The 16331-nt window shown below is 53.0% G+C and overlaps 1 protein-coding gene across 1 annotated transcript in view; it reads left to right on the top strand.

The window, feature by feature from the left end:
- Nucleotides 1-16331, top strand: part of LOC148341659 (uncharacterized) — a 269746-nt gene that overhangs the window by 193506 nt on the left and 59909 nt on the right. The window lies entirely within an intron of this gene.

The following is a 16331-nucleotide window of genomic DNA, read 5'->3' as shown; positions in this document are numbered from 1 at the left end:
AGAGTGCGGCGAACTCCCGGATGGCAGGCCAGCTTGGACGCGTGTCCCCACTCGATCACCTCCGACCGGTGTTGCGTGGGCACGTACAGTCTTCCAGAGGGGCATCCCGCTGGGGCGCCGCCGTCCTCCTGCGCCTCCTGGATCCTCTGCTCCATTGCCCACTGCACGCCCCCCACCAACCGGTGGGCCGGCACCACGCTTGGAGGACCTTCCTCTTCCTCCCAGGGGTCGTGGATGCGGGACAACGCGTCGGGTTTGGTGTTCCGGACGCCGGGGCGGTAGGTCATGGTGTAGTTGAAGCGACTGAGGAGAAGCGCCCAGCGCGCTAGTCGGGGGTTGAGTCTCTTCATGAAGCGGATGTAGGATAAGTTCTTGTGATCGGTGAAGATGGTAAACGGTTCCTTGGTGCCCTCCAGCCAGTGCCGCCACTCCTGGAGAGCCAGAACCACGGCCAGAAGCTCCCGGTTGCCCACGTCGTAGTTCGCCTCCGCAGGCGTGAGTCGGCGAGAGAAGAAGGCGCAGGGGTGGAGTCGCTGGTCGACCGGAGACCGTTGGGAGAGGACAGCCCCCACTCCTGAATCAGAGGCGTCCACTTCTACAATAAATGGAAGATCAGAGTCAGGGTGGTGAAGCACAGGCGGGTTAGTGAAAGCCTCTTTCAGGCTCGTAAACGCTGCTTCAGCGATACCGTCCCATGTGAAGCGAGTCTTTGTGGACGTGAGGCGGGTGAGCGGCAGGGCCCGGCGGCTATAATCCTTAATAAATCGTCTGTAAAAGTTCGCGAAGCCCAGGAAGCGTTGGAGTTGTTTACGGGTGGCTGGCACCGGCCAGTCCACCACCGCACGAGTCTTGGCCGGGTCGGCCTTGAGCTGTCCATTTTCTACTATGAACCCCAGGAAGGGGACGGAGGCTTGGTGGAATTCGCATTTTTCGGCTTTTACAAAGAGCTTATTTTCGAGCAGCCGCTGCAAAATGGCGCAAACGTGCCGTTGGTGCTCGCCAACGGTGCGGGAAAAAATCAGGATGTCGTCCAGGTAAACGAAGCAACATGTGTTTAGCATGTCCCTCAGGACGTCGTTTATGAGCGCTTGGAATACGGCTGGGGCGTTGGACAAGCCGAAAGGCATAACTAAATATTCAAAGTGCCCTAGGGGGGTTTTGAACGCGGTCTTCCACTCGTCGCCCTCCCTGATCCGGACCAAGTGATAGGCGCTTCGCAGGTCTAATTTAGAAAAGATGGTAGCGGACTGTAAGGGGGCGAACGCGGAGTCCAGTAACGGCAGCGGGTATCTATTCTTGATCGTGATCGCATTTAACTCCTTGTAATCGACGCATGGTCGCAAGCTTTTATCTTTTTTTTCCACAAAAAACATACCCGCCCCGACCGGGGACGTGGAGGGACGAATCAGACCCGCGGCCAGCGATTCGGTGATGTAGTCTTTCATGGCGCCTTGCTCGGGCTGGGAGATCTTGTAAAGGCGAACTGAGGGAAGTACCGGATTCGGAAGGAGATCGATCGCGCAGTCGTACGGGCGATGTGGAGGCAAGGATTTGGCGCGCTCCTTGCTGAACACGGCGCGGAGGTCATGGTAAATTGCCGGCACGTTTTCGAGATTGACCGCTTTGTTCGGAACTACATTAATTTGGCGGCCCTCTTCGGCCGACCGTAGGCAGTGAGCGTAACAGAAAGGGCTCCAGCTTTGGATCGCTAGCCGACCCCAGTCGATGTCCGGGTTATGCGCCTTCAGCCACGGGATCCCTAGGACGACCGGGGCGGCTCTAGCCGGCATAACAAAAAACGAGCGGCTCTCTAGGTGGTTACCGGAAAGTTTTAGCGTTAGGGGCTCGGTTAACCGCCGAATGTCGGCTAACAAGCGACCGTCGAGGTCGCACAGCTTCTCGGACCGGTCGAGGTCCGTGACGGTGCACCCGAGTTGGCCGACTAACCCTGCATCTATGAAACAGTCATCCGCGCCCGAATCGATTAACGCCCGGACTTTAATGGTGGTGTTTCGACCTATGAGTTCCGCCTCCACCTCCAACCTCCGAGTGTTGCCGGTCTGGACCGGCCCGTTCTCTGGGACCTCAGGCTGCTCCTCTCGGGGGTTGGAGCACGCGGTGGAAGCGTCCGCGGACTCACGGCACTCCTCGCGGCGAGCGGGCGACCCTCGACGGTTGGCCCGACGGGGGCAGGCGACCGCTCGGTGACCCTGGAGACCGCAGTAGAAGCACGCCCCGGAACCACGGCGTCTCTCTCGCTCCCGGTCGTCGAGGCGGCTGGCTCCCAGCTGCATCGGCTCGTCGGCTGGCAGTGGCTCGGGCACCAGGTAGCGTGGCGGCTCGTGGCGTCGCAGCTCCAACCCTCGCTCGCGGCGGCGCTCTCGCAGACGATTGTCGAGCCGGATGGCCAGGGTGATGAGCTCCTCCAAGGTCTCGGCGTCGTCTCGCGCCGCCAGCTCGTCCTTGAGGGCGGAACTCAGCCCTCTCCGGAACACCGTCCGCAGGGCGCAGTCGTCGAAGCCACTCTCGGCGGCGCGAACCCGGAAGGCGATTGAGTAATCCGCTACCGAACGGGAGCCTTGCGTGCAGTCCAAAAGTTCGGCTCCTGCTTCCTTTCCCCGAATCGGGTGGTAAAACACCCTCTCGAACTCCGCAATGAACGCGGGGAAAGAAGAGCGGACTTCCGGGCGCGCGTTGCTCACAGCCATTGCCCAGGCGCTAGCTTGGCCAGTCAGGAGGCTCATCATGAACGCTACCTTCGCATTATCGTGAGCGTAAGTAAGGGGCTGCTGGTCAAAGATCAGCCGGCAATGATGGATAAAGGGGCCGCATCGGCCGGGTTCTCCGCCGTAGCGGTTGGGATGGGGCAAACTGGGCTCTCGGAATGGCATGCCCGCGACCGGTTGCCCGGTCGGGGCCGCCACGGGGGTCGGGGCGACAGGGGCTGCCAAGGTGCCCAGATGGGCACCGAGGCTCGTGAGCTGGTGGTTCAGCTGGCCGACCGCATCGCGGAGCGTCGCGAGTTCGGACGCCTGCTGCCCTATCATGCGTCCTTGACTGGCTATAGCTGAAAATACCTTCGCTGAGTCAGCGGGATCCATGGTCGGACTATTCTGTCAGGACCGCTTCCCAGCCGAGGCTGGAAAGCGGTGGAAGGTGGATCCTTAATCGCAGACTCAGGAGGAATTGGGTGATAGGAGGTTTATTGGGAAGCCGTCAAGCAAAACACAATAATCACTATGAGCAATATCTATGAATTTAGTAACCGCAAGGGTTCTATGAGTACAACCGCCGGAAAAGGCGAAACACTCGAGTCACTCCAGGAAAAGATAAGGAATCAACAGAAAACGCTTGCAACGCAAGAAACCGAAAAACAATGCTTACCACAAAAGGGTGAAGACAAATCCAATTGATAACGATAAACTGAAAGCGAGCCGAAAAGTAGCTGGGGAAATTCAAAAGCATGAAAACGCAAACAACAGAACGAGAACAAATCGCGAGCAGAACAATCTGTGAACGAGAGCATGAGCAATAGCATGAGCAATGTGGAACAATAGTCCGACGCGGGTATGTCCGCGTCGGCTGCTTAAGTAGTCCAATGATTAATGTTTTAATGACATTCAGCTGTGGCGATCGGGAGCGCGTCTCGCTCGTGGCCGCTTCCCGGAGCGGAGCCGCCGGGCCACGCCCACTTGCTGGAGACGCCGCAGACGGATCGTGACAGCCTGAAACTTGCCGTTTGGAGTCCGTGTCCAAATTCCTACTTGCCGAGGAGTGAGACGCTCCTCCACATTGGGGCGATTCTCCCTTGACAGCCCATAGTAAGCCAAAGATGCAGATGCATTCCTTGCAGCATGCGCTTGTTCACTGATGAGATCCGTGCAACCCTGGATGGATGCATTCAATGTATTTTAAATGTTTGGATGTGGTGAAACTACGCACATGTGCACAAAACAGTGCAGAGCCACCGGAGGTTCATTGACCGAGCCAGTAAAAATTTCATAAATAAGACCAATACGTACTTGATTTCTTAAAAAAACTTAATCCTTTGTGGTTTATCCACTAAAATTCATCACCCGCCATTGATCATTTTGCCGCAGTGTGCACATTTTGTAGAGTTAGGTTGAATCATTCCATAAAGAATTGCTTGAACATGATATGTCAGAGTTTTTGTCAAAAACGAGACAAGCCTGCACAAATGAATCATCCAGCCAAGATTGTCTTTGTCACTTGCGAGGAGCAGTCCGCCAAAGAGAAAAGCTTTCCCGCTCCTGTGCGACGTTTTATTGAAGCACAGCAAAGCATTTTGAATATGCAAACTCATAAAGAATGGAAAAACATGAACACTTTGACTTGATCACACCCGTCCACACGCTTCCTGTTGTTCGAACGGTTTCAGCTTACAAGACATGTTTGGGTCAAACTTCTGTTCAATGCGAGCTAAACGGTTTCCTGTCAAACACAGTTCAAGACGTGCATCTGTTTTTGTGGCTTCCTGCTAAACTGCCAGCATGGACACAACTCTGTTACCACTGAACTCACGTTTTCCTGTTTAAGAGGTCCATGTTTTTGTGACCTTCTATTAACCTGTAAGCATAGTTTTGAAACATGATGACATGACAAACTTAATTTCTTTCACAATAATATAAAAACTTTCACAGATATAGCAAAAACAAATTGGAGAAGCTGTGGAGCAGAGCACAACATCAGTCAGACCCCGGGTCCACAAGCCCTCTGGCAGAGACGCAAACAGATTTCGCTTCAGAGTGACCCATTCACTATCTACCATAGTGTCGAGAAATTCGGAAAATGTTTCATAACAGAGGAATTCGTAATGGGTGCTGAAACACCACACCCTGCTAGTGACATGGGGTATTCGACATCAAAAATTAACTCTGCCAACCGTCTTCACCAATGGGCCGAAATCTTTAGTATGATAATGCGCACCGATAGTTAATGTGATTTGTGGCTCAGTGAACATAGACAATTCTTACCGTTTCCTCGGCTCTGGGGCAAGGCACACATGCGAGGCAGCACCGGTAGACATCACAAATACATAATCCTAATGCAAGATGCACTTCTGACCCTCGAAATTGGGTGAATGCATCCTGACAAACCAAATCATCAGAACTCCGTGTTCAATGCAAAGGACCAATTGGTGGTTTGAAAGGGTGGAGGCGGCTACACCGCGCAGACCAGAGCAGGAACAAGGACGTACCACTCGCGGGAGGATGGAGACCCTGGTCTCAGAGCTGCCCAGTCGACTGGAACGGAGGACAACATAAGCTTCCCCCGGTGGATGTGCACAGTCAAATTCAGTCCCTTCTGGAAATTCAGTCCCACTCGAATTCCAGTGTTTCACAGGTGCGGGTTCTGTCCTTGGCAGTGACTCGGCCAATCTCAAGAGTCCCACAAACGTGACAGTGTTGTTGCTCATTGGGATATGCAGAGGGAGCTTGCAAAGCGTGGAATATCTTGTTCCACCATCAAAAACTGTTGTCCATCAATCGTCACCGGAATGCCAAGAATTGCCGGTCCTTGAATGCTGAGGCTCCGCGGGCACCCCTATTGTGGAATGTGGTCCCAATCGGGTTGAGGCGTCAAGTGTGCGTTTGGAAGCCATCGAAGCGTTGTCTGAGGAGGGGGTAGCGATGGCGCCCCGGTGCTAGTGGACCTCTTTGTGTCAGGCATGGCGCTGGACCACAGGATGGCACATTTCAGGAAGTGGCTCGGTTTGGACCACTCATCACCCAGTGACCCCACAACCCACAGCAAAAGCACGTCCCACTCACAACCCATGTCTATAACCACCCCTACTTCTGTTACGTGACCTTGTTGACCGGCCGGCGTGGACAACAAGCCTGCTGTGGCGCTGCGTCACCAGAACCTGGCCAAGGAGCAGCGGAAACGGAAAGAGCAGACGCAATGGGAGCTGCATGCGTCGGCTGCTGCATGAGCTGCTTCCGCCCCGTTTTATTAAATTTTTTTCCCCCCATATTCTTTTTTCCTTTCCCTGTGAATTAGCACTCTTGTCCCTCTGAACCCACAGGTATAACAATTCTTTTTCTCCATCCAATCCAATATTTTCTTTCATCGATGCAAAAACGGGGATTCTACTCATACTGATTCGCAGTTTCTCATTGACGGACTGTTTCGCATGATGTCAGTAACTGGGAGGCGCACGTCCTCGAGGACGGCCACCCGGCACAGCTGAGTGGTGGTGACACTATTGGACGTGTCACTGGCGTAAACTTCAATCCATTCGCGTCTCGCCCCGTCTCCCATAAGAGCTCACCAACTTAATCCCTCATCACATTTTACAAATGCCAATGCCAATTGGGTTTGTCTTCTGTTTATGATTCATATTCAATCCCCATGAACACAAACTATAATTTAGCTAGTCTTTTTTAACTAACTAATACAGTGATTCTCAAATAGTGGGGTGCGCCCCCCTGGGGAGGCGCGGTGCGATGCTGAGGGGGGCGCGTGGGACCCTGGGGAACATGATTTACATGGTTTTGGGACCAAAAAAGGCGATCTCAGACAACAAGTTTGAGCTCGTCAAAGTTGTTTGTGCCCCAAGTTCACGCAGTACTGATTAAAAAAAAAAAAAAAAAGCGTCGCCCCCGTCGCTCGTTGACCCGGAAGTGATTTCTTTCGCCGCTCCTTAAATGCCCCGCGCCAAGCTATCTTGCGCTGCAGCTGAGTGAGCAAGGCGGCGCTAAGCGCGCTAATCGCTAAAATGAATTGCTCGATGGACGCTCGACTTTGAAAAGAAGTCTGACTCAAACCGCGTTCGGGCGGAGAGCCAGCAGCTATGAACAGAAATGTTGTATTGCAACCATTACGTATCCAAACAAAATAAGACGATGGCTACGTTAGCAATTTAGCAGACGCTCTCAGGGTGGAACACGGAAATGGCTGACGTCATCACAACAAAGCGGTTCGACGTCAATCAGATTGTGAACATAAACAAAAATGTGTAGTCAACATATTAAAACTGTTGCTTTGTTATTTATATAGAATTTTAGTTTGAAATCCCCCTGGCTCTTTTTGTCTTTTCTATATTATGTACGCATTAATAACTGTTTGGTTTGTTCATGTTAATAAAGTTAAAAAAAACTAAACAAAAACGTGTAGTAAATATTTATCATCCCATCAATATTCGCACCACAGAGTGCTGAGTTTCGAGATCTTCACAATAGTCGTTCTCAAAATGATATATTTTTTTATCAATTTAGCTTTGTTAAGCGATATTTTATTGACAATCTAACATTAATATACAAAGAACATGTACATTAGTACGAAATGTAAAACAATTGTGGTGGGGGGCGCAAATATATTTTCTTCTTGGTAGGGGGGGGCGTGACAGGAAATAATTGAGAACCACTGAACTAATATAACCCCGTTTTCCTCAACCCATGAGTCAGTATAATTTGAAGTGGATTATGCGCAGACTAAAAAATTCTAATTTTAAATCAATTTACTGTATCTCAAAAGTCCCCTCATAACATGATAATTCATCATATTCCTGTCATTTCCATCTCAAAATGTCGTTCCATTAATTGAATTACCGTCGTACATCCGTCGCCAAACTGAAGTATGGAACATCAGATGGGTTTTTTTCGTTTTGCATGACCTTTAACCTTGCATGTTCTTTTTCAACAAAATTGTATCTCTTATCAGTTTCCCTGTTTCATGAGTTCCTGCCGGGGGCAAAAAGGAGGAGTTCAGAGAGGAATTTCACCCTCAGGGGCAATCCCAAACTTTTGTTTCCAGGACATTGTAACACTCTGGGCTGGTTTATTGTTCTTCTTCTTGCAATTTTACTGCATTCAGTCTTCCTCGAGACTAGATACTACGTTCTAGTGTTTGCCAAATAGTTAATCCTAGTTTCTCACTTTAGCTTTGCACAGTCAAGATATGAACTTTTCAACTGCACAATCACTTCATTGAGGTCTAATTATCAATTGTTTACCATAGTCAGACTTTTGCCGTCAAAGAGACCTGTTCCTTAACCATATGTTAACGTTTTCATCACTCAGGGCGTTTCCGTGTTGTAAAATCACATTCCACGGAACATGCATTCATTCTTTTATGATCTTAGATTTCTCTATTTATATGACCGCCTCTTGCAATGAAGAATAATTTCACCCCAATGATTATGTAGCCAATTATCTTACTCGTTTTAATTTTGCTTTAGTTATTATCCAAATTTTTAAACATTTTTTATGCTGCAAATTTCAATGTATACTAGGACGCACACGTGTTAGTTGAACTGATAAAACGGAATATTAATGCAATAACATTTGGGTTTTAGAAGGGGCAATTCGGCACTGGTTTATAACTATCACCCCTTATCTCCTGCGTGGGGGCTGCCTGACTTCCTGGTCCCACAGTAGATGGAGGTGAGACCACAGCGCTCTGCTTGCATTCTTCCTGCTGGGCCCAATCTTCAACTCTTTCACCTCTGCATGATCATTGTTGACATGTCCTATTAAAAATCCTTACATGCAAAAAACAATTATGAGAACAAAATACTGCACCGATCTCCCCCCTTTGACACATGCCCCACATGTGTCAACACAAATAACAATAAAAACAAACGAAGCAGCAACCCCCCTAATTAGGCCGAACTTCCACGTACTGTCATCTCATCTCTTCACAAACCCCTGCGTACATCCTGTGCCAATACGGGGCGGACCGCAGCCAGGTTTTTGATTTTGTGTGGCCTTGACCAGAACACGATTAATCACAGGGTACGTATCTGAACAGCGTATCTCTTGCTACGTACCAGCGAAACCGTCGGGCCCTCCACACAACGGTACGCCTCGATCCTTACTGTGTTCCATGCCACAAAGTGCCCAATACGATACGTGGAAGCGCGCTGCTCTTCATTATTTCTATTTTCAGCTCATCATTTTCCTGCTAAAATTTACACCCTGGCCAGGTCCTTGCTCAAACTGAGCTTATTCACGACTATGTTGTCTAGAGGTATAGTTTTACACTTCTTATTTCTCATTTCTCATTTCTAGGCGCCGCGTTCAGCACCCAGTCTCCCCAGGAGGCCTGGGTTCGAATCTCGAATTTCCCCATTGTGGGACTAATAAAGGGCAAATTATTAATTATTATTATTATTATTATTATTTAACCACTAGACCTTTCTTTTCTTTATCTTCTGCACATTTCTCCCACACTAGTCCCCATTTACTTAGTTCCTATCATCATTTTTTAAATTGATTTATTTTTTTTTATACTTTTTCGAATGTTCTTTCAAAGTGCGGTTACTTTGGCATTTTTGAATGTCTTAATCATTATAGAGGCCTCTTGTTTAAATAATAATTGAAACTAACACAGGGACATTTTCCATGACCAACCAGCCAGCAGACCCACACGCACAAGCTTTCTTTCACGACCCCAAAAGCCCCGACCGCTTGGACACAGGCGCACAACACCCATTGTGAGGAAAAGCATCTCACCTAAAGTTCAGCCGGCCGGCTGTTGAACGCCTGCGCCCCAGCACCCTGAGACCCTCAATGGAGCAAGAATCCTGTTTGTGACGCCAAAAATGTGGTATATTTTGTTGTTGATGTGCGGGTCTGGCTCAGCTTCCCTCCGGACAGGTCGATGAGCATGGCAGAATTGGTGATGGAAAAAGATTCTCTGAAATAGTCATTTTGGTTAGAAAGAGATTTTATTTTCGTCACATGCTGATGTCAAAAGAAGTCTCCCCAAAAAGAAAAAAGGGAAAGGTGTCCCCTCTCTCCGGCCTTCCCTTCTTATAGGGAGTGGCCACACCGGACATGAATATTGAAGGTTTGTACAGTGAAACCCCGCTACTTCGCGGTTCACCTTTCGCGGGTTCAGTGCTTCGCGGGTCTAAAAAATATTCGGGGGCATTGTAGTTTCGCCGAGCGGCACGACGTGGTGCTGGAGCGGTTAGACGGCCGGCGTGCGCCGAAGAAGAGCGTGGGAGAAGAAGAGAGTGGACAGAGAAGAGCCACATTTCGCCTCGCTCGGGGCCTTGCGAGAGTTCCGGAGGAGACCGGCCGGCGTGCGTGCGTGGCAGTCAAGCCGTAGAGGAACAACCTCCGCCCGTTTCGTTCGGGACCGGTGTCGTGCCAAAGTACTTTCCCCCTGCCAAAATCTGTATACCCTGCGCGCACGCATTGACTGAAGGCGGCGCGATGTTACTACGTTTGTTTTCATTGAAAGGCACGAAGAATGTATGAGTTTGTGTTTTTGATTTGCTTTCATTTAAACTATGGTTTCCATCAGTGGTAGTCTTAGTCGGTGCGGTTTTCAGCACACCATTCGCTACAATTCAACACGTCAAGTAAGCGTTTGACTGCGCCAAAATCGGGTGGGGTGGGGGGGGGGGATTCCCTCCATTTGCATTCGTTAGACCAAAGAAATTTCGCAATCAATGAAGCTACCATACGGGAATTTCAGTGATTAAAACACGATGAAAAGGGGAGAGGGTTAGTGACGTGGGCTATATCGTGTTTCCAGCAAGATCAAATTAAGTGTCAACATACACATAGGTGGTATCCTGTTAGAGAACACGTAATTGTATTCCAATTGACTGATTTGTTTATGATGCCCAATCGCCAGGCTACAATGGGTTAAGTTGTCTGTTATATCCAATCAGACAAGCATGAGCCCTTGAGTAGACACTGCTTATAATCAACTACAGTATCAAATATTATAATAGTCACAACTCATGATCAATTGCTATGACTTATTATTAACTTCAGGATCGCGGATCGTCGGCGACTTACATGGACAACAAACACTTCACTGCGTTAAACAAGCGGCACATTTTATTTAACCCACAGTATAAAGTGTACAAGCAAGCAAGCAAGCAACAATTGTATTTCAGCTCGTAGATTACATGCAAGACATAAATCTCATTACCGTGTGCTGGAAGGACGGAGAGCCCCGGCGTCCTCAGTAATGCGAGCAAAAAATACGATGCTGGGCGTCCGCGCGTAGAACCCTCAGCCGACTCTACTTTCGTTTTGCCTCCGTCACATTCTTATAGCCAATATCGCACCCCAACCCCTCCCGTTCGAGTGCGCTTTGATGGTTCGCATGGCCCTTCGCACAACTTTGGCCTTTGCCAATCCTCACTCCCTTTTCGTTATCGACTGTACCTTTTCACATGAGTCAGACATTCCTGGTGCTTAGGCCCTGTACGAATTCTCTCCAATTATTCCCGTTCTCATAACACATAGATACAACCTGTGCAAATTCTTATAACACATAGATGCAGCCTGTGCAAATTCTCACAACACATAGACACAGCCTGCGCAAATTCTCATAACACATAAACACAGACATCTACTAACGCGTGTATATTGTCAGGGTCGCCGGTCGGCGAGGAGGGGGGTGGACCCAAAATGCGAGGAAGCAGGGATAAGGGTAACTTAAAGGGAATTTATTTACAAAAACAAAACCAAAAGGCAAACGAGGTACTAGGACAAACAAACGTGGCAGGGTGCAAAATAACAAAGTCGAACTAAACGTGACTAAACAGAACAAAAACCGAGGAACGAAGACAGTGACAAAAACTAGGGACAAGAGCGGGAGCAAGAGCGGGAGCGAAGCGAGAACATGAGCGTGAACGAGATCAGGGAGCGGTCGTGACAGTCCAAATGGAGCAATGTTCCGACGCTGAGCTGTCGGGATGAGGTGTTCAAATAGTCCAGTGATTAGGGGCGCAGATGGGAGTCAGGTGTGCGAGTCTAACGGGGAACAGGTGCGTGGCTGGTGATGACGAGTGCTGAGGGGAAACGCTAACACAGCTGACAAAACAATAACAGAAACACATGGCAGGAAGGAGGGAAGAAAACAATAACAAAAACATTGACATGACCGACACCGGTCATGACAGTACCCCCCCTCAAGGGACGGATCCCAGACGTCCCAAAACAAACGAAAAAAAACATTGTCCAAAAACGGGGGTGGGCGGAAGGGGGCCGGGAGGCGGGACCACGACCCGCAATCAAAAGACTGGTCAGGCGGGCGTCCGGGAGGCCAGACCAGCGAGTCCTGTGGTGGTCTTTCAGGCGGCCGACCGGGGGGCCAGACCAGCGAGTCCAGCTGTGGCCTTTTAGGCGGCCGACCAGGGGGCCAGACCAGTGCGTCCCGATGGGGCCATTCAGGCGGACGTCCGGGACGACCCGAACGCCACCTGGAGTCCGCTGATGGGGCTGAGACGAGGGGCGGCGGCGGGGCGCTGGGTGCCGCAGAGGACGGAGCTTGGACCGGCGTTGAGGCGGGCGCAGCAGAGGCAGGAACTTGGAGCGATGGCGGGACGTCGGACGCCGCCGAGACGGAGACGAGGCACGGTGGAACGCCGGTCGCCGCCGGAGCAGGGACGAGACGCGGCGGAGGGTCGTCGACCGCCGTCGAGGCAGGCCCTTGGGGCGGCAGCTGGTCGGCGAACCCCGCCGAGACAGGAACGTGGAGCGGCGGCTGGTCGTCGAACCCCGCCGAGACAGGAACGTGGAGCGGCGGCTGGTCGTCGAACCCCGCCGAGACAGGAACGTGGAGCGGCGGCCGGTCGTCGAACTCCGCCGAGACAGGAACGCGGAGCGGCGGCCGGTCGTCGAACCACGCCGAGACAGGAACGGGGAGCGGCGGCCGGTCGTCGAGCCCCGCCGAGACAGGAACGTGGTGCGGCGGCCGGTCCTCGAACCCCGCCGGGACAGGAACGTGGAGCGGCGGCAGGTCATCGAACCCCGCCGAGACAGGAATGTGGAGCGGCGGCTGGTCCTCGAACCCCGCCGAGACAGGAACGTGGCATGGCGGCTGGTCCTCGAACCCTGCTGAGACAGGAAAGTGGAGCGGCGGCTGGTTGTCAAGCCCCGCCGAGACAGGAACGTGGAGTGGTGGCGGTTCGTCGGATGCCGCCGAGGCAAGGGCGGCAGGCGGCGGCTGGTTATCGTCCACCGCCGAGGCAGGAATCTGGAGCGGTAGTGGGTCGTCGGACGCCGCCGACCCGGAGGCGAGAAGTGGCGGTGGTTCATCTGGCACCGCCGGGGCAGAGACGAGAGGCGGCGGCGTGTCGTCCTCCACCACCGGTGCAGGAGCTTGGGGCGACGGCGGATCGTCGAGCACCGCCGAGGCAGCGACGGGAAGCGATGGCGTGTCCTCGGGCGCCGCCGGGACAGGGAATTGGTGTGGCGGCGGACCGTCTGGCGCCGCCAAGGCAGGGATTTGGGGTGGCCGGGGGCCGGGCGCACCAGAGGCCGGGACTGGGAACGGCGGCGGGCCGGGCGCAGCGGGGACAGGGACTGGTGGCGGACGCAGAACGTGCTCCGCCGGAACAGGGACTGGTGGCGGACGCGTGGCGTGCTCCGCCGGAACAGGGACTGGTGGCGGACGCAGGGTGTGCTCCGCCGGAACAGGGACTGGTGGCGGACGCAGGGTGTGCTCCGCCGGAACAGGGACTTGTGGCGGACGCAGGGCGTGCTCCGCCGGAACAGGGACTGGTGGCGGACGCAGGGCGTGCTCCGCCGGAACAGGGACTTGTGGCGGACGCAGGGCGTGCTCCGCCGGAACAGGGACTTGTGGCGGACGCAGGGCGTGCTCCGCCGGAACAGGGACTTGTGGCGGACGCAGAGCGTGCTCCGCCGGAACAGGGACTGGTGGCGGACGCAGGGCGTGCTCCGCCGGAACAGGGACTGGTGGCGGACGCAGGGCGTGCTCCGCCGGAACAGGGACTTGTGGCGGACGCAGGACGTGCTCCGCCGGAACTGGGACTGGTGGCGGAAGCAGGACGTGCTCCGCCGGATCAGGGACTTGAAGCGCTGGCGTGGCGCCGGAACGGGGGTCAGCAGCTCTCGGGAGGCCAGAACGGGCCCCAGCAGCTCGGGGGGAACCGGGACGGGGCTTATCAGCTGGCGAGGAGCCGGAACGGGACTCATCCGCTGGCGGGGAGCCGGGACGGGACTCAACAGCTGGGGAGGAGCCGGAACAGGGCTCAGCAGCTGGTGGGGAGCCGGAACGGGGCTCAGCAGCTGGTGGGGAGCCGGAACGGGGCTCATCAGCTGTCGAGGAGCCGGGACGGGGCTCGGCAGCTGGGGAGGAGCCGGAAAAGGGCTCAGCAGCTGGCGGGGAGCCGGGACGGGGCTCAGCAGCTGGCGGGGAGCCGGAACGGGGCTCAGCAGCTGGGGAGGAGCCGGAAAAGGGCTCAGCAGCTGGCGAGGGGGCGACAGAGGGCCGGATGCAGCAGTCGGTCCGGGCACAGCCGAACCGGGGGCCCTGATCCCTATCAGCCTGCCGCCATAGGGAATCAGGGGAATGGGGAACACGAGGGACCACGGATACAGGGGCTGGTGAACGCGAGCTAGGGGGTGCCAGGGGAACGTGAGCAGGTGCTGAAACCGATGGTGAACGAGGTACCGGGACTACAGGGGCTGGTGAACGTGCGCTACAAAACGTGGGTCGAACGGAAGGTGGTGCAGAAACCGACTGTGGACGAGGTACAGAAACAGATGGACGAGGTGAACTAAGTGAATCTGAAAAACGTGACTCAGGGTGTAAAAAGTGGGTGTTATTACGAGAGGTGGCAGACCCTTTACTTGGGCGCCGTCGTTGACCACCCCGCGGAGGTCCGGGATAGATGGCCAACCGGGTGCCCAAGTAAAGGTCTGATGGGTGGGATTCAGGGGTGGACTCAAAAGAAAACCGTGACAAAAACTGACTGGGAGAAGAAAACTCTTGAGAAAAATCAAAATCTGGGTCAAACTCGGAATCAGACAAATGAAAATAGGGGTCATCATCTAATTCTGAATTAACAAAAACATGGGGGGACAAAATGGTGTCGTAATTAAAGATGTTAACACGAGACGAAGAAGAATGGGGAACTGGCTTGGCGGAACATATAGAACTCACACGAAGGGGTTGGTCGGCAGGCTGATGAGGGGCAGGCACAGGCGGCTGCACGGTCGGTGCAGCTGACGTGGAGGCGACGTGGGTTGCTGCAGCTGGCGTGGAGACGACGTGGGTTGCTGCAGCTGGCGTGGAGACGACGTGGGTTGCGGCAGACGACGTGGAGGCGTGACCCCTTTCAGCCATCTTTCGGTCGGCCAGCTGTGCCAGCCTCATGCTCTCCACCATCTTGACCTCCAGCTCCGCCATCTGAGCTGTCAGCTCCATGATAGCCTCCCGGGGTGGTGCCTCGGCGGCGCCCTTCTCCGCTATCGAGGCCACCTGCTCCGCTATCTGGGCCAGTCGTGCTCCCAGCTCAGCGCGGCGGGAGTCCAAAAGGGAGGCGGTCTTTACGAACTCGTCCTCGTAATCTGGGTCGATGATCAGAGGGGGTGGATTGACCGGGGAACCGTCGATGACGTAATCTGGAGAAACAGGGAGCGTGGCAGACGTGACGCTGAGCTGATCGGCGGGTTGTTGGGGGTGGTCCGTGCGGCGGTGTCCATGACGCCGCCGCGAGCCCCTCGCTGGGTCCTTCTTTCGAGGTCAGAACATTCTGTCAGGGTCGCCGGTCGGCGAGGAGGGGGGTGGACCCAAAATGCGAGGAAGCAGGGATAAGGGTAACTTAAAGGGAATTTATTTACAAAAACAAAACCAAAAGGCAAACGAGGTACTAGGACAAACAAACGTGGCAGGGTGCAAAATAACAAAGTCGAACTAAACGTGACTAAACAGAACAAAAACCGAGGAACGAAGACAGTGACAAAAACTAGGGACAAGAGCGGGAGCAAGAGCGGGAGCGAAGCGAGAACATGAGCGTGAACGAGATCAGGGAGCGGTCGTGACAGTCCAAATGGAGCAATGTTCCGACGCTGAGCTGTCGGGATGAGGTGTTCAAATAGTCCAGTGATTAGGGGCGCAGATGGGAGTCAGGTGTGCGAGTCTAACGGGGAACAGGTGCGTGGCTGGTGATGACGAGTGCTGAGGGGAAACGCTAACACAGCTGACAAAACAATAACAGAAACACATGGCAGGAAGTAGGGAAGAAAACAATAACAAAAACATTGACATGACCGACACGGGTCATGACATATATAGGTATAAAATGGTTATTATGCAGCATTTATGTGGTAAAACAACATTAATAAACCATATTTCACTTCATTCCACTCCTGGTGTTTTACCACCAATTGATGCAAACAGGTTCCACTAATTTATTAACCCGTTAACGTGTTGTTCCCCATTATCCAATATCCACTGAAACCATGGTACATTATATGAGTGAGCAAAGCAAAACCAATGATGATCCTGTAAAGCATTTACCACCACATGAGTCAACATGTCTATGCGCGTGGTACAATGGATTTCTCGCCTGGTATATTCATTTCCAA

This window comes from Idiotropiscis lumnitzeri, chromosome 2 (assembly GCF_059441095.1).
Source record: "Idiotropiscis lumnitzeri isolate Australia: NSW breed Sydney's pygmy pipehorse chromosome 2, RoL_Ilum_1.0, whole genome shotgun sequence".
Classification (NCBI taxonomy): Eukaryota; Metazoa; Chordata; class Actinopteri; order Syngnathiformes; family Syngnathidae; genus Idiotropiscis; species Idiotropiscis lumnitzeri.
The sequence above is the reverse complement of the archived record's forward strand: the minus strand, read 5'-3'. Positions and strand labels throughout refer to the sequence as shown.